Consider the following 26,854-nt stretch of genomic DNA (forward strand, 5'->3'; position numbering starts at 1 on the left):
CTCCATCTACAACTATTTTTGTTTCAAGTGTCTTTTTAGTGTCACAAGGAAATGAAATATCAAATGTCTAATGTGGAAAAAATATCTGCTTTCAAAGACATGGAAAAAGATCATTTCAATAACAGTTTCTAAAAACATTGTTATTCATGTTTTAGTAAATAATGTAGTCTTTTAAAATATTTTCATTATTTTGCCATAACGATTTGTCATTAATTGTGTTACTTCCAATTAATTTAGTGTACTCTCAGGCCATGTCAATTCATAGACAAAATCCAAATTAACATAATAAAAGGATAACTGGTAAAATCATTGTTAATGTTTTCATCAGTTTTCATCATTTCGTCATAGTTTTCATCATTTGGTTGTCATAACTAGAGACAACTTTAAAAAAATAAAAAATAAAAAATAAACATAGAGACACAACTTTAAAAAAATAAAAAATAAAAAATAAACACAGAAAGATGGAGAAAGCCACAGAGATAATGCCCCAGAAAATTCTTCCTACTCTGAGTGAAAAACCACTTCCACCATGGATCACAATGTACAGGAGTAAGGCCTATATAAAAGGAAGAAGAGATACTTCACAACCTCAAGAATTTCCTGCGCAATTTCTGGCACAGGTCCTAGTCCAAATGAAAAAAAAAATAAAAGTCACTGGGGTCAAGAGCACCCTTCTTATCTCTTTGTCTAGCAGAAACATCTGAGTCTTTCTTGGCACTTTAGTGCATTGCCGTAACACAGAAGCAAGTTCAGCAGAAATGGGAAGAGCCCTTATGTAAATGGTAGCTCATATGGATTGCCAATCACTTTTAATTGGATTCATGAGTAAAGATTTTAATAACATGCCAACTATAACACCATAAAAATAATTGAGCATGATTCAGAAGTAGCTTTCTTTTAAAAGAAAAAAAAAATGAAGTAAAGTTTAATTGCTTCTATATATGCTTGCTGCTCTCCATATACACATAAACACACACCTGTATACATATATAGAGAGCATTTATATGAAAGTAAGCATGTATATGGGTTTTTAATGATATTTATTCAATTTACAAGCTTTTTTTAGTTGGATTTTTTAAAGACTTTTATATTTGATTTCATGCTACATTTTCTCTTATCAAATTGATTCATTCTGGCATGTTTATTCATGATAACAATTGCGACAACAGTAATAGCAATTCTCTTGAGAAAAAGAAATTAATTTTGGAAATTTGAAGTAACAAGAAAATGGAAAATGGGAAAAGGAGAAAAAATTATCCTGGACCACAAATGTAATATTTTTATTAATGTTGTGGGAATAACTAATATATTTATTTGGACGGACAAACTGAGAGGTCCCTTCAGATTAACCTCAAAGTGAAATAAAGCCTCTTGCCCTCCAAGACTTGTTACCATTTGGGGGAAAGAAAATTTTTTTTTTTGCCTCAGTTTACCTAGATATGGGATCAGAGAAAAATTTTTCAAAATTCAACTTCAGCGTCAAAATATACTGTCCCAAAGAGAAGATAAAACCCCTGACAGAGCATTCCCCTGACAGGTAAGTAAAATGGGCAATGTAGGGAATTCTCTGAACAGCACTGGCCAACACTTATTTTCATTAATGCTTCCACTGTGGAAGGCACGTTGATTTACACTCACTGTGATCTTATTAGAAGAACTGCATGTAGATAAAGTTTAATATTTTTATCAGCTGAAAAGTATTTTACTTATTTTGACTGGTTATACCGCTAGTTAAATATCTCTTTTGTAACCCCCAAAGAGCCACAGCCTTTCTCACATGACTACCATATACTCCAAACTGACTGATACACTCTGCAAGAGAACAACGTCTAGAAGCATTTAATGAAAACATCCACAATTGATTGTATTTTGTGTTATGATTGTGACAGGGCCTGCGCTAGCATGAGGCTGTAATCCCGTAACATTCATGGTCTAGAACACGCTAAGAGAGTGGCAGTGGAATGGTTCTTTCTGTCCCAGTAACTCATCTCAACCTGGTCTCGGGGAACATGTTCCTATTAAGGTAGACAGCTGCACTGGTGGATGTGTCACCACAGACTTTCCCGCAGGACAACAGAGATGATTGTAGGCACATACATTCTAGACAAAGCCTCTGTAAATTGGCTGGTTCCACCAGAACTCTTGAAAAATGATGTCAAGATCAGTACATGTCCTTGCATTTCCTTCACTGTGAACAAGTGTCTCCTTCAGCTCACCTTTGATGCAGAAGAGTCAGAAAAAGGGTTGGGTTTTTTTTGCAATATATTGCATTATCACTGGTCTTGCCAACAAGATATCAATAGTCCAAAGACTGCTACTGAACCTATAGAGTTACAAAGAGGTATTACTAATGCACCTCTCTCTGTGGCATCAAAGCCTTTGTCCTTATTTACTAAACCACTTAAGTCATTACAGCTGAGTCAGAATATCTACTATACTGTAAAAACGGAAAAGCATTCAACTTTTGGGAATTTCTATTTTCCACTGCTCAAAATCTGGGAACCTGTTGGGCTTTTCAAACCTGCGTAGAAATTTCAGGCTTTCTATTCTACTTAGCAGTATTCCACAGCTGAAAGTGGGGAAAAAAAAGAAAAAAGAAAAAAAAAGAAAACCTTTATCCACTATTTGAATATTTTAATAAATAATAACCATCTCTACTGCTGCTTGAACAAATGTTTCTCAGAGCCAGCTTTCAAAAGCAAAAGAAATCAGACTCAGACACCTGGCTGATTAAAAATTATGTCTATGTAAATCTGCAATAATTTAAAAATACAAAGCAACCACTATATAAAAAAATATATATATGTTGAAAAAGATAACTATTCAATCGTATTATGCCAGCAGGCAACTCTGTCGATATCCAGATTTTACCTTTTCCCAGGTAAGAGTGGAAATATTTTTTAGGTCTCCATCCATAGGTAGTCACCTGTGTCTTCTGGTGGTATGGTTCTATGATCTTAGTGTACTGTCATTAATAAATGAAAAATAATTGAGAACTGTCAAAAGCAGATAAAAATGCTTTGTTTAAAATGTATACCTTTGAGAAATACTTGGTCATGGCTGATACCAAACCACAACAATCATTACAAAACAAACTCAGGGAGCACAACTCTTTCACAAGGAAAATTAGCCTTAACTTTTGTCACAGACACAGAGGTCAGCAATTTCCATATTTTGGTGGGCAGGGGAACAATGCTAATGTTTGTAATTAGAAGCAGCCCTCTGCAGCAGCCACACTTAGCTGACCAGCTCATTAACTGTACTTCTCAGTGTGACTCCTTGGGTCATAAAACTGTCCAAAAGCACTACTGAAGCAAATGAAGCATCCTCACAGGCCCTTTAGTTCCAGTGGGTGCCCGTTTCCACTGACACCTCCCAACTTTCGGTTTGAGAACATCCTGAGACCTGCAGCCATTATATGAAGCCGTACCACCTGTGACACTTCATATGGATAAGGGCTGTAGACTAAGGCTGAAATTATCAAAGCCAACAAATTCTCATTCTCCTGAAGCACTTAGGAAATACAAACAGAAGGTTCAAACCACCTGCAATCAGAAATAAGAGAATCCAGATAATGCATTTCACAGTGGCTGCTATGGGAGACAATCACTCTAACTAGAAATTTGGTCTCGGTTTTGTCTTGAATACAGAGAAATTAAATCCATCACAAGGACAAAAGAAACCATTCCACCTGGGCAAGAACATCAGTAGGTCAGTAATACACCCACCTGCTGTTAGAGTTAGGTTATGAATAGTTAAGTGATAATACAGAACATCAAAGGTGGTAGAAGTCAGAAGAAAAGCTTTCAGATGTGCATGCTATTTAATATGGAGTGCAGAAAATTGCAGCTCTTTTAACTTTTTATGGAGTTATAAAGTTTTCTGCAACTCTCATTTTGTTTAGTTTTCTGAATTTTCATTTATCTGTAGTGTTGAGTAAATAGGAGCTCTGTTACAAAACATTATGCTAAGCTAGCAATTTCTTGGCTCTATCAAAGTAAATGATCAGTGACAATAAGACACAACTGGGGAAATGTTTTCAAAGGAAGACAAGCCCTATCTTGCAGAATTAAATGCAGTCAGAGGCACATAGAGAGGCTTCCAAACTAAAAAAATATGGGTTACCAACAGCAGTAGAATTGGACAAATAGGATACCAGACAGAGAAATGAAAAAGTTGAAATAACGGTCAAGTCAAATAGTAAAACAAGTTTAAAGTCCCAAAGAAATGAAAGAAAGCATCCAATGTAGTTACAATTCTGCTCTGTTTATTCTGATCTTTCACAAAATTGACATTTGTTAAAAAAAATAATAATAATAACTGCATTTTTCTGAGTTGGTCATGTTTTTTTTTTAATGTTGCTATTTTTCATTTATGAACGATCCAAGGTCTAATTTTTCTTTCCTTGTAAATTTAAAATATTTCATAGATTCATTCCTTGTGTGCAGCACCATAAATACATTAACAGACTAAATCACAGAACATGACTGCAAGAATCTGAATCAGCTTGATACAAAAATAGTCAACGAAGTCCATGATGACTGCAGAAAACCTATAGATTTCTGTTGGAAATGTGAACAGGCACTGGAACAGTGCATAGAGTGTGACACCATATGAATTGCGATTCCAGATACCATGCAAGATGTAAAGCAGACCCTTTAACATCATCTCCCGATATCTGGAAATGGAATTCTGCATTTCATCTGCATTTACACTCTGTGTCTGGCCAGATCATCCTTGTTAGTCTGGTTTCAGAAAGAGCATGACCTGTGAATTCCTGCAACCTTGTGTGTCTGTAATGCTTGAACTTAGTGATCAGTTTTAAGCAGCTGGAATCTCAAAGGTTATAATGGTTTTTAAGTTTCATGAGAAATGAAGCCCAGTAGAGGAAATTCTGCCTTACGATTAAGTCCACTCTTTGTCAGAGTCCAGATGACCCCCACACCGGACAGGCATTATGAACTCCCAGTCATTGCAAGGTCTCAGACAGTGCAGTGTTTTAACAAATAAAGGATCAAAGCAGGAAACACAAATGCCTAGGAAACCAGGTTTCATCAGTTCTGCTCCTCACAAAGCTACTTGCCTGCAGCTCACAATTCCACAGCTCCAGGCACGTGGGGTAGCTCCAATAGCCTTGCCTGCAGAACCCTGTGGCTGATAACTGATCTAAATCTAAATCACGTGCTAGCTTAACCTGAAGCTTCAAAGGCTTCAGAGCCTTTTATAGAACAAGGTTAAAAGAGAGGAATATGCAACATAAATCATAGAGAGCACCTAAAACTAAATTTAATAATAATTTAAATTATTTTGTGTCAGGAATTCATTTTTAAGAGAATATCCCAAGTTTTCCCCATTTTACGTGCTTTGGTTCTTTACAGAACTGTTCTAGAGCACAGAAAGTGGGATCTTAGGATAAAACTAAGCAGGAAGACAAATTCAGGAGCACACAAAATGCATTCTGGCTGTGAAATGAAGGGCAGACCACAGAACGTAGTCTTAGTTTATCTAAACTGTATCTTTACCATGCGTTGTTTGCTGCCAGTGTCCCTGTTGTCATCTCTGAGCCAGAGGGTCAGCCATATCACCAAAGGCATTTTCTGTCCTTCAGCATTATCGCTTTCAAGCAGGGCATGTCTCTGAGCCCAGAGACCTTCTGTCTGTTTCAAAGCCCTTTGAACCTGAATACCTAAACATAACTCTAACCAATTTTGGTTAAAATGCAGCAGGGCTTTGGCTTTTGATTATTGATGAGTAAGAAACACCTACTACAAACAAATATGCAGGGATGCAAAATGTTTACCAAAATAATTCAGGACTCTTCCACATTCATTCAGAGTTCAAAAAGTTGTTACGAGTTGCACTAGAACTTAGAGGGTGGCCCTGAGAAAGACAAAGTTCGGAGATAGTTTCTCAGTAAGAAGTCACATGCTGGGCTTATTTGGTCTTTTGCAGAAAAAAGTGAGATGTCATTTTCTTATCCCGTTCAAATATTATAGCTAATTTCAAGTAACATAATGGCATATTTAGACATGCAAACGTATGAAGTATAAACTTAATATTCTTGAAATTGTCCTTTACCCTCACATTTTAGTCCCATATATGAAACAGTAGTGTTCTGTTTCTTAGTTGGCTTCAAATCACTAGTGTGTTTTTCATTTATAAAATACATTTTACAGCCTAATTGGGAGCAGTTTAATTCTCAGATTCTCAGCTCCTTACTATACCAATTGACTGTAACCATTCAGAAAGAGGCTCTTTTGGAGCCTTTAAAATATGTCATGTAAATTGGTGTCCAGGGACTTTTAAAAAAAATGGTTTATATTATATTTAACTAGAATATTACTCACATGATAAGAGTCCCATGCTTATTATGACATAATGGACTGGAGCCGCTGAGAAGAAGTGGTCATAGCTTATGGCCTCAAGGCCAATGAACCTTTTACCCTGGGAAATGGTCCATAGCCTAGTGTATAATCCCTAAATCATGTCACCAGAAGAACTTAAAGATCTGAGATCCACATTATATGCTCAGTCACCTAATTCTGTCGCCTATGCATTTATCATGATGTTCCTAAGTGTCCCACCTAACCCTGTTAAAATTATTAAATTATACTTATTCATCATTTCTCTCTGAAGACAACTGAGCAAACGGACTTCTATATAGAATATATATTCAGGGGTCCATTCTACAAGACCACAGTTAAAACCAATTTTTAACATTAGTTCTAAATAAAAAGAGTCCAGAAATATTGGAGCTTTTTCTACAAATGTAACTACTGCACGGTTTTCAGTGGAGGCTCTTCAGTAATATAGCATGAGTTATAAGAAGAAGAAAATAAGAATAGCTTTTTTTTTTTTTTTTTTTCCCCTGGCATGGGGGGGACTATTTCTAAAGCATTTCCTTCATTGTCCCCTGCACTTTGTGAACTTCACCTCTCACTCCTCCAATTCTCCACACCCACCATCTGTGTTGTCTAATTAGATCTTTAATTCTGTGGAGCAGAAACTTTTAATATGCATTTGTGGCTCCAGATCTCTATAGAGGCTTCCAGCAGAAACAGTAATACAAATAATAAAAAACAAAACCAGAACATTTTGCTGGGAAATGCTCTTGTCATTGCTAGTTCTATAAACAAAGGCATTCTCTTAGTGATATGGTTTAGTGGAGGACTTGTTAATGTTAGGTCAGAGGTTAGACTAGATGATCTTGGAGGTCTCTTCCAACCTAGATGATTCTGTGATTCTGTGATTTTATCTGACACACCAAAAATATCCACCTTGAGTACCTGTCAGAAACACAAAAAAGGTGACCTTACATATTTTCAGCAGTGAGAATTTCAGCCCAGTCCTCCTCCACCAGGTGTTGATAGCAATTCGATCACCTGCTAACTTCTCAGAGAGCAGGCCTAGATCCTGTATTTCTTTTACAGACAAATGTAAGATTGCAATATGCTGGATATGATTATTACAGTCACATAAGTGATCCCTAGTTTCCAAGGAAGGAAAAATTGCCTGACAGAATTTTCCTATCATTTATGATGTCATTTTCTCTTATATCAGCTTTTAAGCTGATTTAAATACATATATATATAATTTAAAAAAAAAAAAAAAAGAAAGAAACATAACCTTTGCAGGTTCATAGTTCAAATATGCAAGCATATAAATCAACTTAGATTCCCTTCCTGTTTCAGCTGCAAGTAAAATATGTTTCTATAATCTGAGACACTCCACTGTGCAGTCGTTTTTAAAAGAAAACAAAGATGTGAAAGTGTATAGAGAAAGGAGTATAGAGAAGCCAAGGTACTTCATCGACCATTCTGTGCTGGACTTTCTAGCCTGGCAGGTTCCCTTTATGGCAGGTCAAGGACAGAGCTGAACCTACAACACCTGATATATTCTCAGATTTTATTTTCATGCTGAACTTCCTGATACTGTTGCCCTCCACTCCGAGATAAGAAAGAAGGAGTCAAGCAAGTGATGTGACATCCACTTTGTTAGTGTAAGCGCTCTAAGGGACAGCGTCAGTGCAGCAAGAACAGTCATTCTGCTTTGAGAAATAAATGGTAACCAGTCACTCAAGACACATGAGGCTCTGGCAATGTCCCTTGTAATCATCTACTGCACCCCAGCAACCTTCCATTAGATGCAGTCACATGCAAAGATGAGATTTACATGCTCGTGTGGGTTGCATTATGTTAGAGATATAGCAGCTTGCATTTACTTGCTCTTCTTACAGAAGACACCATACTAAATTTACTGCCTAATGTTGTTACATTAAAGACTAGAACCAGAAAGTTAATACAAATCACACCCTGGTCTCCTGCAGTGGCGATTGGCGGAGTTTGCAAAACATATGCAGACTGATGCAATAACAAACTGATGAGTGGTATCAAAGAAGCACAATCTAATTTCTGTAAGCAAAGCATTTTCAGAAAGCCCAAAGGGACTGCCATGAACAGGAAAGGAAACATTCGAGAAATAAACACAGGTTAATCCACCCTTTCAGAATAAATGGCCTTGAAATGAGAGCAGCTTATTTTACAACAGGAAGAGCAGAAATCAGTGTTTATATGTAGATAAAATGCTAAAAGTAATCTCTTAGTTCATGAAAGGCAGCTTTTTCTCATGAGTTTGTGAGTATCTTCTGTATGGACAATTTCCTTAAAGCATATCATATTGATCTGCAGTATACTTTGCAAATGTCGATATATACCTAACCTCCTTTCTGCCTACAGTACATGAGGAAGTAAAATGAAAATGAGTCTGGGCTTAATGACATGTAACCATCTTGGATGAATAATGTATATATGGTCAATCCCCAATACTTGGGAGACCATCTTCCTAACTTTAATGTTTGAGATAAGCAACTATATGTTTTAGATTTATCACTTGAGTCCTAATGCACTTGCCAAAGCTCATTAATATTTAAGTATCTAAAAACATACTATCAGCAGAAAAAAAAGGCAGATTTACAGTTAGGGAGGTTCTCTTTAGTTAGCCTTAACACATACATATTCTGGAGAGTTCAGGAAAACTACTAGTCTTTTCATCTAATTCTATGGTAAAGAGGATGTTTAACTTCTCTCTTTAGAAAAGAAGTTGGTTGAAGTCAGCTGTTAAGGAGCTGTGATACAGTCCAGGATCCTCTATAATCTCCCCCCTGAAGTGTGGTATATGCATGTAAGAATTGTCTTTTCTAAGACATGAAGGTGAGTTCGCGTGAAGTCAGGAAACCTCAAAACATAGCAAAAGGGGATAATCTAAATCAAGCAATAAGTAGATGAAAGGCTATTACCAAATATCTGTTATCAAATAAGCAAGGATTTGTCCACAGCATTTGTCTCCAGGTTGCCTGGAAGGCATTGATTTAGCTTTTCTTATAAGACACTGCCACCATTGGTGAAAATGTTGAAATTCCAAACCTATTTTACATTTGTCTATAAAATAAAATTATTGGTAGAGACAGATTGTTCAGCTCCATTGCAATGCTTTCCAAAGACAGTAGAGAGATTGTCTGATTTCATATTTATAATATGAGTTGAAACAGCTATGAGGTATTTCTTCAGATTTGAACTGTATGGTAGAACAATATGCTCCTCTATGCCACAAAGTGCAAAAAGATTTCCTAATGTATTGAGTATAATGAATAATATACTTTTCTGATAGCAGACTGTTCAGCTCATTAGAAGCTAAAAGTAAAGAAATACTGAGCAAGAGCAAACAGTTTTGATCATCTTTGGCTGCTGGCTCTAGCAAATCAACATCTCAGAAAGTTTATAGATGGATTCTTTTATCATGAGCTCAGCAAAAAGCAAGTTAAACACTAAGAGATAGCAAACTCGCTTGCCCTGCTGTTTTCCCAAAGGCCTTCTGAAAGGACCTGCAAGAAACAAACCTCGGTGCAGATGTTGCTCTTCAATTGCAGCAAGAAGAACACAGCTCCAGGCAATTGGCTAATCCCTTTGAAATTTCTCAGAGATCATTAAGGTGCATGTTAATCTAAATAATGTTTGTGAAACTGTACAGTAGGCAAATGCTATCCAAACAATATTAATACATATATACATAATATATATGAATAATATAGCGTTATGGACATCAATGGGCTATTACTATATAAAATCTGGTCTGTTGTGGCATTTTAATCTAGTTAGGAATCACTTGTGAATCAACTCCCTCTTTGAAGAAGGCCTGTCAGTGCTTGGTGATGCCTTAGGTGCAAGTTACACAGAAAAGTAAGAATTGGCTCAGGAATCTGATCCGATTTCATACAGAAAAACTTCATCTAATCAATGCCTTGAATTTGTATTCATCATTTAGGGAAAAAAATGACTACTAAGGGATAAGCTACGCATCTATGTAATCAAATTCATTTAGTTAAAAGAGGAAAAACATCATACCATGATGTCAAAGAGGAAAGATACTCCCGTTTGCATGAGGCATTTTTTTTTTCACAAGAAAAAGGTAAGATATTTGTTTTACATTTTAGAAAAAAGGTCAACTTATGTAAAATATTGCAAAGATAGGGTATATTAACTAGACTGTATATTACAAAATAGCGATATTAGGATGTTAGCATTCACTAAGATTCTAGGGCATTTGCCAATTTATAACAGGGATCTCTGTCATTTACCTTTTCAAGCAAAAATCTTTCTTTTATACCCTTGTAATTTATTCTCAAGCCATCCTTTTTAAAAATCATCTACTTTAAACACACTTCAAGATCTTTGGTTTTCTAAGTTTTAACAAGAATATCTTCTCTAGTAAACATATTAACTTAAGTACTGAGTATTTCCTAAGAACTTTTATGGTACAAATTATTAAAATGGCTGAAGCATCCTTCAAGATTTTGATATATTGAAATGTAAGGCTATATAAAGTTATTTCATGATGGTTTAGCATTATATGAGTATTTAAACTAAAATTTGTCGGGGGAACTGCTTATTCATGTATGTTTAACTCACAGTACATCTTCTGGGAAGAAATTAATATCCACAGCAAGACAAATGAGGCAACAATTTATTTTATAACCATTCAAGTTTAAAGACTTTTAAAGAATCATTCTGAGACCAGAATCTTTACTTGTATAAAAGAGGAATGTCTGGACTCATTTGGAAGCAAATTTCTGATGGAACTTAAGAGGTAGTTTATAAAATAAGTTGAATAAAGAATGGCTGAAAATCTATATAAATATTTCTCTACAAAAGCATAAAACATACAGATAGTAATAAAATTAAAGAATCAGAGAAAAATGAACTTGCAGGGGAACATGAGAAATTATTCAGTAAACTGCTCTGCCCAACATCAAGCAGCCGCTGCAAACTTTTCCAACGCAACAGTCCATAGAAAAAGAAAAAGAAAAAGAAAAAGAAAAAGAAAAAGAAAAAGAAAAAGAAAAAGAAAAAGAAAAAGAAAAAGAAAAAGAAAAAGAAAAAGAAAAAGAAAAAGAAAAAGAAAAAGAAAAAGAAAAAGAAAAAGAAAAAGAAAAAGAAAAAGAAAAAGAAAAAGAAAAAGAAAAAGAAAAAGAAGAAAAAGAAGAAGAAAAAGAAGAAGAAAAAGAAGAAGAAAAAGAAGAAGAAAAAGAAGAAGAAAAAGAAAAAGAAAAAGAAAAAGAAAAAGAAAAAGAAAAAGAAAAAGAAAAAGAAAAAGAAAAAGAAAAAGAAAAAGAAAAAAGAAAAAGAAAAAGAAAAAGAAAAAGAAAAAGAAAAAGAAAAAGAAAAAGAAAAAGAAAAAGAAAAAGAAAAAGAAAAAGAAAAAGAAAAAGAAAAAGAAAAAGAAAAAGAAAAAGAAAAAGAAAAAGAAAAAGAAAAAGAAAAAGAAAAAGAAAAAGAAAAAGAAAAAAAAAGAAGAAGAAAAAGAAAAAGAAAAAGAAGAAGAAGAAGAAAAAGAAAAAGAAAAAGAAAAAGAAAAAGAAAAAGAAAAAGAAAAAGAAAAAGAAGAAAAAGAAAAAGAAAAAGAAAAAGAAAGAAAAAGAAAAAGAAAAATGAAAAATCTTCTGGGTCAATTCAAATTTCCTTTGAAGCAATCTAAACCCATTATTTGTTGTCCACACAGACATAAATAACAGTGCATTTCTTTCCACTTTACAGATACTTTTTACATGCTGGGAGACTTTTACTACATCTTGACTTGGTCTTTTCCAAACTGTACAAACCTAAAGCCTTTAATCTTTCCTCTTGGATTTAAGACTGTTTCAAGACTCTCAATCAATGGTTTCCCCTTTCAATCTATGGTTTCCCCTTTTCCAGCAATGTCATATCTATTCTGAAGGGCAGTAACCAAAACTGTATTTGCCAGCACAGAACGCAACAGAAAGATTATTTTATGCATTTATTTTTCAAGCCTTCTGTTTATGTTACGGTTTTGCTGTTTTCAAAACAGCATTGTGTTTCCGACTTAGATTCAGAGTAACCCACTGAAACTTTTAGATCCTTTACTGAAAAGGTGTTCCTTAAGCAGTCTGTTTTCATCATGAATTACAGATTCATATTCAGCAGATGACGTATTCATAATAGCAAGACTACCTACCATCATTGAATCAATGAAAATTGAGATCATCTCATATTGTAAGCCTCCTGGATTAACCAATGGAAAGAAAAATGCGTTCCTTTCTCTGAACTCTTTTTCCTAACGTTGTTGCTTCTGTTATGTTCTCAGTATTTAGCTCAACATGTCCATTTTGTTTCTAAAACTAGAAAATACCAACAATGCAAGAGATAGGCAGGCAAAATTACGATATGGCATCAAGAAGCAGCCATCTTCTGCCTCTCAGCATCTTAAAAGCATCATTAAATGGAAATAAATTTTTAATCAATGAAAAGATATGATGTTGGATTTTTAAAATCTTTTCAACGGAATATGGATTTTTTTCTGTCAAACGCTTGCTTAGACTACATACTTTTACATAGCATGCAAAGCAGTACAATTAAATTTGAGTTTAGCATTCTTCATATTTAATAAATTCCCTCTTGAAATACTGCTCCTTAAATAAGTTTTAGTAACTAAGTGGAATTTCAGATCTTTTAAGTCTTTCACTTCCAACCTTTTATAACCTGTTTCAGTTATCTCCATAAAATAACATTCCCTTACCCTGTATTCCTGTAGCCTTAATTTCTGTGTCCCTAAGTTATGCAGAGATAGGGTCATCTAGTGCTGAATTTTGGAAAAATATTTTTAATTTAATAAACCACACAGTGCTTGGACTTTTTTTGTATATAATTTCTACTGCAAGATCTCCACAGAGTTGCAAGAAAAAAATATTATTGATGTAGCCATTACTTATTGCTCTCACCCTATTTTTACTTTTTGTTTGTTCCCACTTGTTATTAATAACAAAACATTGTTAACCGTTGTAATTTTTGCTTATTTTCCATGTAGAACACATGTCCATATACTACGACTCTTATGTGGATAACATAATAGAACTTATGCCCCTAAATCAGCTTTAAGCCAAATATTTCTAGTGTTTAGAAATTTTGGAAGTGAAATTGATCCTTCCCACTATAAAACACACCCTTTACTCCATGCAAATCTCACTAGCTGGGAAGACAATAACTGTTTTAATTGCTCAGCGGCTGGTAGAGGGAAGAAAAGGAACAATCCAGGTTTATTGATGACTAAAGAAAGAGAAGTTTTAAAGAAAGCTAGATTTTCACTCATGCTTACTGTTATTTTTAGACTTGCAAGGATAAAAAAACTCTTTTCACACAGTCCAGATCTCAGTACTATGGTTAAACAAGCACAGTTATACAAGCAAGGAACTTTTAAGTAAGTTAGCTATGTTCCTAACTTGTGAAGTCTCCTGGGTGTTCTTTTTCAAGTCTCAGGAACATAATGGATGTGCTAATGATGCTCTCATGTAGCTTGGCTGTATTTCCCTTTATTAAAGTTATATCATCCAATTGAGGCTCAGTTCACGCTAAATCCCAAACCCCAAGCTCTACAATCAGTTAAAAAATACATTCAAAATGAATGGGATCCAAATTACATAGTTTCTCAAAGCCAATATGTATGTAAAATGAACTCTCTCATTGCTGCAGGGATAAGTCGAACTTAAAATGACATTATAAAGAAAATGTATTTTTGTCCTATATGGATCAACTAGTTTGTGAAATGTTCCTTCTGTTTTGAAGAGGGAAGAAAAACTGCTGTTTCTGTGCAAAACATGAGTGATTTCACCTAGGACAGTATAAGATGGGGCCAATGAGGAAAAGACTGTAGGAACCTTCAAGGCACCATTTAAGTAGTTCCCAACCCACAGAAGAGCAGACTGCAAAGGAAGGACCTGAAATGAGGCACAATGATTTGAGGGCTTAATCCTGTTCAAGTTCAAATCAATGGAAAAATGCCTTAAATTTCCTATTTGATTTCCTACTAAAAGCTGTTTATGCTCTTTGTGTCTTATGAAACCTTCCTTTGTATGTATGTTGGCTGGCAACCAGGCTTTCATTTTGGTGACCCTCCGGCTGGAGACCGTTCTTGCTTGAGATCCAGATCATCTCTGCCTCATTTTAATCAGAACCAGAGGTCCTTCTTTTTTCTTGTGTGTGTTTCAAGTAGTTACCATTGACTTATAGCTAGGGCTTTCTGGTCTTTCTTTTCTTACAGTAAGAGATGTGGTGTCTACATAAAATTTGCAGGGCTGTGGGGTAAAACAAAGAAAAGTTTTAACCTGGAAACAGGTATGTATTTGTGTAACTTTATTGGTGATAAGTAATCTCACCTGAAAAAAAAGATATTCAACAGAAAAAAAAGAAAAAAAAAAGAAAAAAAAGAAAACTACAAAAATCTACAAAACAGTTCTAGAGACATCAGCACATTAGGAAATTAGGCATGTAAAATTAGACATAAGGCAAGAGAAAATAATTTCAGCCAGCCCTACATAGAGGTTTCTTGTTCTCTATACATTCACTCTTTGTCCCTCTCCTTCTCTCTTTCTCACTCCGGTCAATAATTTTCATACTTAAATGGTTGCTTACTAGAAAAACAGCGGAAAATTGCAGGAAGTTAGAGAAAATTTGTGAAGGTGATGGCAGGATAGAATCGTTTCACATATGAAAACAAAGTTGAAAAATTCATTTAGTATGATTAAGAAAGAACAAGGAAAGGGGGGAAAAAAAAGAAGCAGCTAGATTATCTAAGTGTCAATTACTAAAACAAACAAACAAAATAAAAAAAAAGAATGATTGTCTTTGAGGAGAATAATTTATTCTGTAAAGTAAGTATAAGAATAAATAGAAATCAGGATGGAGGAAAACTGTGGGCACTACTTTGGACAAGAAGCTGCCCAAGGGTGTGAAACAGCCTCCTGAATGCAATAGTGGCATCATGTCCCCTAAACCTCCAAATCTGTGCTGGACAAAGCAGTTAAAATGAAGAGAACAACCTTGCAGTATCAGGGAAACCGTAACTATCAAGGACAGGGCTGAGATGTCAACATCTTGTCCTTTCTCAGTAGTCCCAGAACAAAAGGGCTGGGAAAGCTATATTCAAGATACCAGATAAAGGCATGCATGGAAGAGAAGACTTGGGTTCAGAAAGTAGATTCTAACATCTTCTCGACATAATGCTCTAGGACTGCAACACTGAAGCATCTGTTACTAGACCAAAGACTATGGGTAGACTACCCCTTCCATTCTGAGTCATGCACATTGTTTTAATTGGCTCAGACAGAAGTTTAAGTTCCTATCAACCTTCTTTTCACACTAATCCCTTTCAGTTAAGATTTTGAAAGTGTAGTAATACATTTATCAGTCTAGTTAAGCAGTACCCTGCAGCTAACAGTTTCAGCAACATAACATCATTTGTTTAACTTATTGCTAAATTAGACTGGAAAAAAAAAGAAAAAAAAAGTTCTATATTTGTATTTTTATCAGGTACTTATTGAAAGTTTTAAATTAAGCCCTTATAGTTATGACTAATGAGCTTCCAAATGACTTCCAATGTTAGCTTGAAGCCAAGCGTCCTTTCTAAAAAGTACATATATATATTTTTTGAAATCACTAACAATGAATTGACTATTCACATAACAATCTACTACCCAGTATGAAATAAGAATAATAAAAACAATGTTAGCTAAAATTCATCACAACAGCTCAGCTCCAATATTGACTACATAACAAGTCAGTACACATCGGTCACATCCTGACTAGTAAGCTAAATTAGATAATGAACTTGTTTTCACATTAGTTTTCATAGCTAGTTGCCCTCTGTTGAAAATAAAATAAAATAAATAAAATAAAATAAAATAAAATAAAATAAAATAAAATAAAATAAAATAAAATAAAATAAAATAAAATAAAATAAAATAAAATAAAATAAAATAAATCTTTGATCATCAGATCATAACTGATACAGTAGTCCAGAGCAGAACAATTAAGTTATGGCACTTCAAGCAAATTTCATCTAAGTTGCATGAAGTATGAAGGTGATCTAGACATAGCTACTTCATTCATCTGTTTGTATCTCCGTATGCTCAAAAGTGAATGGAGAAGCTACGTGCACCATACATCTTCCAAATAGCTTTAATAGCGAGTGTGCCAGTCCTTAAGAGCAATTTGAAAATTTATTCCACTTCAATCTACTTTATTCCTTTCTATTTTAAGAACTTATGTGATTTTCATGAATGGTCTTACTGCACAGGTCAGGTTAATCAAAGACTACTACAGTAATCATTAGATAAAGCAGTGTTACCGGTATTTTTGTCTTTTTCTAAGTGGTTCTAACTGATGTGACAAGTGTATTGAAATAGTTTTTATATTTTATTGCTATGATTTTTATCCAACTCTGTTGTCTTTTCAAGTGTCATTGGCTATTAATAATGGTCTCAACACAGAACACTGTAAAGCACAGCTAGTGATTCACTTTAACACATTTTCTTTTACTTTACCGAGGAGAGATGTAATCAACCAAATCATTGTATTTATATCGCCTCTAAATCTGTTATTTATGCAATATTTTTATGCTAAGAAACTTTCATTGGGATTTCATCCATTTTAAAAGAGGTAAAAGCTGAATTAATTCATAGATCTGGCTTTAGTTCAGTAGTAAAAGAAGCCAAGAGTCCAGTTACAGAGTACTCATCCAACTCAGTGGAGAGAGTGACTGAAGGGGGAAAGAAAAAAGTCTAACTCTCTCTGACATTTGATGCAATTTCATTTTTGAGTATTTGAAGCAAAAGCCAGACTGCAGTGATACACATTTTTATACTGTATAAATATAATTATTCTGCAGTAAAATTCTGTGGAGAATAATTTGGCTTGTTCATAAATATGACACCATGTTTTAAAGCCACATTTAACTCTCTCACACCAATCTACACAACACTAGGTGCTTTCACCAGTAGTAAAATGGAAATATTTACATTTTAGATAACGTACATCCTCCATGATGGATGAAGAGCAGTTTTAAACTAGGCAGCAAATTCAAACAATAATACCCTTTTTTATTTTAATCCTTTCATATATTCATGGTATGAACTGGTTTCACAGAGCTTTCTGACAAATAATTGAAAAAAATTGGTATAAGAAAATACAATAACAAAAGAGTTTTATGTTATCACTTCATGCAATAAGTGGGTTTGTAAGGAGCTGATTCATTGACCCTATACAACAGGCATTTTTGTAAGTAAACTTTTGCTTCATTCCCTTAATTTTCCATTTTTGCAGGTTAGTAATCTTAAGATTATGACTATAACCTATCACTCACCTAAGAACCATGAAGGTCTCAAGAAGGAATTGAAATATTCAAGTAAATGTAGTGTCTCTATGAGAGAGAGAGAGAGAGAGAGAAATAATAAAAATCTGGAGAAAGGGAAAATAGAGGGAAATGTAACTCTAAAACTGTGCTTGATAAGAAAGAAAAAATTGTTCTACATGGACAGCTAACAAACAGTGGAAAAGGTAAGAGTTAATAGGGCTTAGGACACATTTACAACTAATTAAAGGAAAAACAATAAGGAACTGTACTGAAAGCATAAATAAATAAATAAATGGGAGGAGATTACAAATGGCATTCTTGAGCTGGTTATTTAATATTCGCAGTAATCGTTCTGGCACAAAAATACAAAAGAGCTACTTAAACTCACTCATGAGAAAGTTAGGATTCAGTGCAAACAGGGCAGGACTACAAAATGATAGAAAAGATACAGTGTTGAGAAATGGAGAAAAAAAAAGATATAGTGTTGAGAAATCCAACAAAATTTAGTGAATAATGAGAACCATTTCTGTTATGAAATAAGATTTCATTGCCTGAAAACAACACAGTAAAGGAAGAGCCACTGGATCCACTCAGTATCCAGTCTCAGGATAGCTGTTTTCATTCAGAAAAGCTCATTACAAAAATTAGGGGTTGTGGTATATCAAAACAAAAACAAAAAAAACAAACAAACAAACAACAGTCTAGCTTGTTTAGTCAAGGCTAAAATGAAGGCTAAGAGAGATACAGTACACACCAGAAGACAAAGGTAGGAGGGAGGATGCTAAATACAAGAGGACAGAAGATATGTTAAAGAACAATTTTATCTGGGAGAATGTAGATAAAAGTATTTAAAATAAAGACTTAATAGCCTCTTGCTATCAAAATATTTTTTTCTGTTAGGAGAAATGAGGACAAGTGGAAAAATAATAATAATTCTGTTACATTCAACCCTAAAACTTAAGTCTAAATTATAGCTTTTCAGTATCTGTCCTGATGTTTTCTAGGAAAGATGAGTGTTAGTATATTGATTTCTATAATCCTATTACAGTTCCTAGGCTGAGATTTCTTTTCACCTAACTTTAGTCACTTGCAGTATAAACTTTTACTTCTCAGCTAGTTCTCCAATTTCATATTCAATGGAGAGAAAAAGCAAGTTCTAGAGCAAGATTTATCTGATCAGTTTGAGTATTTGTGTGAGAGCATTGCCCCCTCAAAAATGTTATTCTTCTGTCTTGTCTGCAAGGAGTCTGGGCAAGTACATCAGATGTTGTGTAGGGCACAGAAGGGATAGTGCACAGGGTCAGCCCTGCAGAAATCTAAGGGCTGAAATGGAAAGACTGTCATTCTATCTGTATATTTATCTCACCATTCTCAGGTTACCACACCAAAATTCAGGAAAGCTAAACTGAGCTGATCACTACGAGTGAAAAAGTCTCCCTTTTACAGAGTCTATTTTTCTCTTTGTCAGTGTATCTGCTTTTACTGCTGGAAAACAGCACATATTATTGTCATTTTACCCATTAAGATAATACTGAACTTGAAAGTGCCATGCATCACTTCTTTGTCAGGGCATAAAAGAAAGCTGTGAACAAGTGACTCAAGGCTGGTTTGCACAAATCTAACAAAAAGGGCTTTATTTCCACTCATACTGTCTTTGTTACTAAAGCTATGACTATATCACAACTTTTATAGCACGCTTTATCACTAACTCTAAGGAGGCTTGAAGCCAAACCTTTCCATACAAGAAACTGTTCAACTGATCTAATTTAATATTAGAGTTCAGAATAAACACAGCGTAATATGTTAGAAATGCAAGGCATGACATTGTTGGGAAGTAGCACTTGTTCACTGCTTAAGTGAGAAAAATACTATTTTAAATGTACACAGTCTTTTCAGTTTGATAGTTCTTATTTCTTGGGATGGTTCTAGGGGCTAGAATCCCCATATGGAAAATTCATTTGACCCTAAAGATTTTCCTAGGAAACATGATCTCCCAAGTGTATGCATGAAGATTCCAAAAGCACATTTGCAAATGTTAGCCTGAAAAAGTCAAAGTAAAAGAAATTAAAGCAATGTGGTTAAAACTTCCTCTTCGACTAGTTTGAGACAACCTCAGTAGACTGCAAAAGATTCCACAGGCAGTGTTAAAGCAATCAGGGTTAAAGCAAACCCAGAAACTATTCAGTTTGACAATATTTCCTAACCAACTTAATGGTTTTGTGTCTAGTGGATATTGGCTTTTGACATGCAGACAGAGCACTCGACTTTGCTGAGCCAGTTTGTCATCCTTCTGTATCGTGCTGGCGAACTTCAGTTGGCACCACACACACCAGCACTGCCAAGTCTGACTTCTCTGGTGGCAGCAATGGATTTAAGGATAATAAGCTCAGAAAGCCTGGAAAGAAGACTACTGACCAGGATGCATTTGAAACTATTTCAACATAGTGCTACATAACACTATCCCACTGAGGGACAGAAGAAGGAGAAACACATGATAGAACTGCTTAAAAAGATGTATGCATGCTTTCCCCAAGATTCTGTTGAGTCAATTTGCTAAAATAAAGGGTTACCATGCTTCCTCAGGAACAATTTGGGAGTATTTTAGCACATCTACATGCTTTTGGGGGACATAATTATCACTTACTGCATCTTTGTACTATGCTAGAGAGCTTTGATCTGATCAATGACCCTTGGTACTGCTGCTATATAAACACTAAAGAGTCATGACATTCTATACATTTTACATGTGATGTATTAGTCAATGTGAAAGAAAGTGTGTTTCAAGTTCAAAATCTGCCTATGGGACACCCTTCTGAGTCTCCGCATAAAAGTCTGCAAGCACACAGACTCAAACATGCCTTGTTAATAAACAAAGGGCTTTCTTGGGTACTTTTCAAATTGTAAGTTAATTTGAAGCTTATTTCAAGAGAGCTACAGCTGAGAAAAGAGATACAGAAACAGGTAAAGAGAGGTGATAGAAGCGAGACAACCTACAGTGGAACTTGAAGGACCTTCTTCCTTCTTCAGTTTCTGAGAAGCAGTGATGTTTAGAACTAAGCACATGCAAACTGTGATGACTTTGCAGAGATGCAAAGCTCCCAAAAAGGCAAGATTGGAGGTACAAATCCATCAGAAGAAAAAAAAAAAAAAAAGAAAAAAAAAACACCTTTTGCATATCCTCTCCTGTTTCAAACTAGAATTTCTGAGGTTATTTTACATCTTCATTAGTGCATACACACACATAAATGCAATGTTTCAACCATTTTCTAACTTGACCTGTCAATGACTTGTGTGACAGTGATACCAGGGATCATTCCAGAAGTGCAACATGTGATATGGTTAGGAACTTCATGTTCTTTTTATTTTCTTATTCCAAAACAGATACTGCAGGAAACTATTTTTAATCGGTGTATTATGTCTTAGGTTTTGCTAATTGCAAAATATTTTGAGCATGAAACAGAAAGGTACTGAGAGATCTGTGATGTTTCTCAGTGTAGTCCCCACAAGGGATTTTCTTGGATGATTTTCTTGGATAAAACATTTTAAATTTTATCTAGCACGTTCTTAACGTTTTCTGTGTTTATCACGGACTTCCTTACATGTCATAGCCTAATCGGATCAGTAGGTAAGCCCAGTAACTCCTACCTGTTACTGTACATTCTGGCATGCCTGAGGTTATATTGCACAGATTCGGTAAATTCAATTCATTTGGGAACCCTTAGAGTTACAACCTAAGTGCACACCATCTCAGAAGCACTGGACATACTGTACTCATGCTGCCCGAGCATGAACACTAAATCGAACATGTCACTGAAGCATCAGATTTACTACACATCTGCAGGCCACCTGTGCTGTGCATGTACAATAAGCTTTAAAGAAAAAAAACATAAAGCTTATTTCTTAGCTCTTTAACCCATTATTGTGATACTGTTGTCCAAAAATTCGTGCTTTGCAAGCATTGTTTTCAACAGTCTGGGGGGAGGAAGGCAGGGGGATGTTTGGGGTGATAATTCACCTCTTCCTGAGTATAGCATGGAGGAAAAACAGTTCATCAGAAGGAGGGTCTTTGTTTTCACAAAAAACTCACAATGAAGTTACAGAGCGAGATAACCAGAAGGCTTACAAGATTTTGAAGGCAAGTCGCTAAGCACAGGTACCTCAGACTGCAGTTGCAAAGAGCAGCTGATCCCTAGCACCCAGCAAGTTCCAAATGGGAGTGGGGTGCCAAGTGTCACCCCTCTGGTCCTGCCTGACCTCTGCCCGCAGCTAACCCAACTCACCCACTTAAACACACCACCTCAGAGACCTGCTAATGTACTTTCCTCCCTACCACAGCACCTACCAACTCTATCCCTATTTCTTTTTGCCACCTAATGACAGCTACCGAGAGTCACCCGATTTCTCTGGTGCACTGCTGTTTGGGGAGGTGGTGGTGGCCATCAGCTGGAGGTTAAAATAACTGCCAGCCGTACACTGGTACGTAATAGAAACACACTTACTGGCACATAGCCGTAACAGACCTAAACAGCAATTTGAAATCTTCCCACTAAAGGGAATTCCTGTATTTAAGTATGCAAATTAATGCCCTAAATTTAGAAAATATTTTTATTACTGTCCTCTGTTTCTGAAAAATCGTTTCGCTTATTTAGACTTCACACTTGAGCTCACTTCTTGAAATTCTTCTTGACTGAGTATCTCCTTTTTGTTCTCTATTAAGCATGATGTAATTTTGTCCCATGCATATTTTAAGGAAAAATAATAGTCTTTTGTTTTGTTTAGTTTTGTTTTGTTTTTTTTTAAGTAAAATTTCAGCTTAACTATTCATTAATTGCTTTCATTTGAGGAAGCCAATCCTTTCAGAAGAGAGCACATACTTACTGCCAACAAGTAGTTCAGGAGTTCATTAACAGACGTGCAGGTGTAGGCCATACAATGGCTGAAATCACATTTTTAAAGGGCAACGTGAAGTGATTTTTATTAGACTTTCTGAGGCTCACCCAGTTTCTAAAAGTTCAAGTTCAAGGGACTGAGGAAGTGGTCTAGTCATATTTTTGGGAAGATTACAAAAACAACTGTGACTAAATTCCCAGAAGCTGTAAGATGTCAAAAGCTCAAGTAGACAATGTCTTGTGAGCTCACAGTAACCGTTTATTTATTTGAAAGTCAAACCACCACTGCATCAAAAAACAAATAGTGTACTTTTTTTTTTTTTTAATGTCTAAGAGAATGACAACTGGAAATAGAAAATGGGATGAAATGCATTACTTCCCAAGGGGTTTCTATGGTGCAGTGAGAAAAATCTCCAAAGTGTGGGCAATAATCCTAGTTCCTTTGAAGGCTGCAATATAACTTCTCAGCCTACATCCACACTGTACTTGTGCCTGTAGCTGCCAGGAGGGACCTAAAAAGCAGAATTCCCAGAACCCTGCTCCCAAGTTCTTGTTCTGGTTCAATCTGCCTTCAGGGCACCTGTTTCCTCTTCCTGAAGGCACGCCGACATCAGGTGCATAGTGCTGTCAGACATCACCACAAAGCCACACAAGAAAAGAGCCGCACAAGGCGTGGAAAGCCAGATCCCATCAGGACTGCAAGCAATACAGCCTGGGAGAAGCACAGCTGGGCTGGAGGCTATACCCCTAAGCGAACTGGCTGGCTTGCTAAGAGCTACCCCAGCAGATAAGGAGCAGAGATGGGCTGCATTTTCATAGCCCTTGTCCTCAGCCATAAATACACTATCAAAAGACACTACAGACTTAACCTCACCCTTTACACACATCTTTTTTAAACGTTATCTCCAGTCAAAGAACATGTGGACATAATTTGCAAATTGTTTTAGAACTAGGAAACCCTGAGAGGCTTATGGCGTAGGTGGTATTTTGTTTCCAGAAATTACTATAACTTATTTCAGGCATAGCCTGAGACATAATAGTGATCATGTTAAAATAAAATTGGTTTAGCTCCAAGAGACAAAGACGTATTTTTGGTATGAAAAGTGCAAGGTACCTTGACAATGCCATTAAAAATAAGAAAAAGAAGTCAAGCCCTGAAGTCTCTGCTCAAACAAAATTAGTATTATGGTAGGGTTTATATACTGACTTTTTCTCGGTTTACTTGAACATGATATGTTTGAGTGTATTTTAATGTTAATTACATTTTCTAGTTTTGATTTTAACTAATTCCACATGGCCCATAAATGATCATTTGGGAACTTCTGAAATGACACACTTGGGGAGCATAAGGAAAATTAGAATTCAACACAATTTCATCAACAGCATTTCAATGATGTTATAAAAGAGAGCTGAGACTGGTCATTTACCCATCTCTGGCACATGAATGGAACTGAGGTAAAAGGGATATTTTTTACAGTCGTTTTGTGCCAAGAGCTGGAGGAAGGCAAGGCTGCTTCTCCCTCCTCTTCCTTTCCTTTGCTCTGTGTGAATCAGTGGCACAGAGCAGACAGCTATAAAGCTGGCTGAGAGACTACTGAGGTTTTCAAATCCTTCAATAAACAAGACTTACCAGATCAATAAATAAGACTTACTAGAATCTTTAAGAAAAAAAAAAAAAATTTTGATTTTGTTTGATTTGACATGACTGTAAGTTCCCAAAAATACAACAATGACTATCTACCTCACTCTGTTTTCAAAAGGTATATACGAGTAGGTCAAATTTACCCAGAAATAAGATAATTGAATAAATTTTGTAAATTACATGGAGAGGATAATGCACATTAATGCAGAGAATAAGTCCATTAACTGCTCATCTACAGTAGTCATTGCTTTCACATCAGTGAATTTTTTAAACATTATTCAGAGTATTGTCAGTACTGAAAATTCTGACACCTGAAGTACAAGGATATATTTTCATTTCAAAAATTACTAGATCCTAAAATCTATTTCTACTCACTGATCAAGATTTGTTTTAATGATGTGTACCTCTTCCATATAACATCCTTGGCTTAACATATGTACTGTATTTTAACTTGTCTAGCTATACTTCTGTTCGAGTGTCAATAAGAAAAGGGAAAAATATTTTAGTCTATTAATTTGGGTAGGATTTAGCTAGACCTGTGTGATTCTTTCTTGTAACCTTTGTAGTGCAAAACAAATATAGCAAATACTATTTTTCTCAGCTACTTATTTGTAATATTTTTTATCTTTATGCTATTATTTTTATTTTCATATTTTTAATTTCTTAACTATTATTTGTCATCTTGATACCATTATGTTCATTTGGGTCCATCCCAATTATGGAAATAGCATGTTTCTTGAGAAGTGCCATGGCAGTTCTTGTATATAGGCAAACAAGGGGTTGTTGGGTTGGTTTATTTTGTTAAACAGTTTTAGTGAGATACTCCTTACGTTTGCTATAACTTAACAGTGAAAAAAAAAAAATGAGAAAAAGATTTTTTTTGTTGTTAGTAGAAACACTAAGCATGCAGGAAGGTAAGATTTACATTGCATTGAATCCTGAACTGAAATGGAAACTACAAATTAGAACACAAAAAATGTGACTCAATAGCTGCTATAAATCTCAAAAATCTTCCCATACCACTTCACATTTCTAATACAACTGTGAAGTTCATAACAGCTATAACATTTGCATAGAAAATAAGAACTTCCCCTGGGTTGGAACCAGGATCAAAAATTCATGATATACCGAGAGTTTAACAACTTTAACCATTTTTCTAAGTAAATTGATGACAGTCACCCCTCCTGTGCAGAAGGTCTATGGAACAGCAGTTCTTTGCTCTCTAGTAATTCCGTGTTGAGCCTCGTATTAGCTACGTGGGAGTCACTTAGCTGGAACGACAGGCAACAGAAAAATTCTCTTTCTAAGGCCAACATTGCCCCCTTCTGCTGTAAACCGGACAAGACATGCAACTTTCCGATTTCCAAGTTCCTGGTTTTTTGGCATGCTATCCAGGTAAGGTGAACAACCTCCTTTTTACCTTATTGCGGTATTAGCAAATACTTGGAGTGGTTGTTGTATTATTACTTTTCTTTCCCATTTTTATATTTTTCTGCTCACAAATTTTAAAAGAACGTTCAGAAACATTTTTTCCTTTTGCAGACTGAAGATTTTTTTCCACTTTCAGAGACTTAATGACATAGAAAATGGTTCCTCTCCCTACATTTTTCTATAGATCTCTCAAGCCCACTACCAGATGACCTATGTAATGATATTAGAGGAACAATAATGGAAAGCCACAAACGTGGTATTTAAGCATGAAAAGAAAAATACTCATGAAGCTTTTTGAAATTTCACTCTAGTAACAGAAAGGACTGGCTATTTTAGACACAATATTGTATTATTGGATAAGGATAGGTAAAGCTATGCCAGCATTTACAAGAGAAATCTTGAATTTGGGCTTTTTTGATGTAATACTTAAAAGTTTACTCTGGGCTTAAGGTCCCCAATACTGAATGTGGTTCCACAACAACAACAATAAAAAGTCTATACATATTTTAAAACAATCAAAAAAAGATGATGCTAGACTGTTTTCCACAAGTACTAATAGTAATAATAACAATAAGTATTAAATATTAATCTTTCAATTTCTGACCACCTTTTTTTTTTTTGTCAACTTTCTGCCTATAGATGCCAGAAAAGCTGTCTGCAAACTTTCTGAGAAAGGGAGCCTATCTCATTTACAACTGGGGAGAAAAAAAATGTTCCTCTAGATTAACTAGACTGCTGAGGCAAGTTACAAGAGAGAAAGTTCAATGAACTAAAATAGCTGCCTTTCTTCTAGAAAGTAAGCATGCGGTCATCAACTGAATGTTGTTTTGGGGTGGGATTTTGTTGTGGTTTTTTTTTGTTGTTGTTGTTTTTTTAATAAAGCTTGATCATTAAAATCTACCTTGTAGACTTTAATTAAGGCAGCACATATGTAAGAATAGCAGGTTTCTCTGGTTCTTATCTCAATTGTTTTAAATCCTCTGTATGTCTAATAAATTCATTTGGTGTAGTTACTGATATATTTTCATCTGTATAAACAGGAAAACTAGGTTCAAAACATTGTGCACCGTGAGTATTATCCCAAACCCAGATACAGAATTTGATATCATTTTGTAGTTAAAATGCATGGCAAAATGTTTATAGTACCTCTAAAAAATGGGGCGCTCTCTATGCATTCAGACAACACACTATGAAT

The sequence above is a fragment of the Anser anser genome, assembly GCF_964211835.1.
Source record: "Anser anser genome assembly, chromosome: 2".
NCBI classification, from domain to species: Eukaryota; Metazoa; Chordata; class Aves; order Anseriformes; family Anatidae; genus Anser; species Anser anser.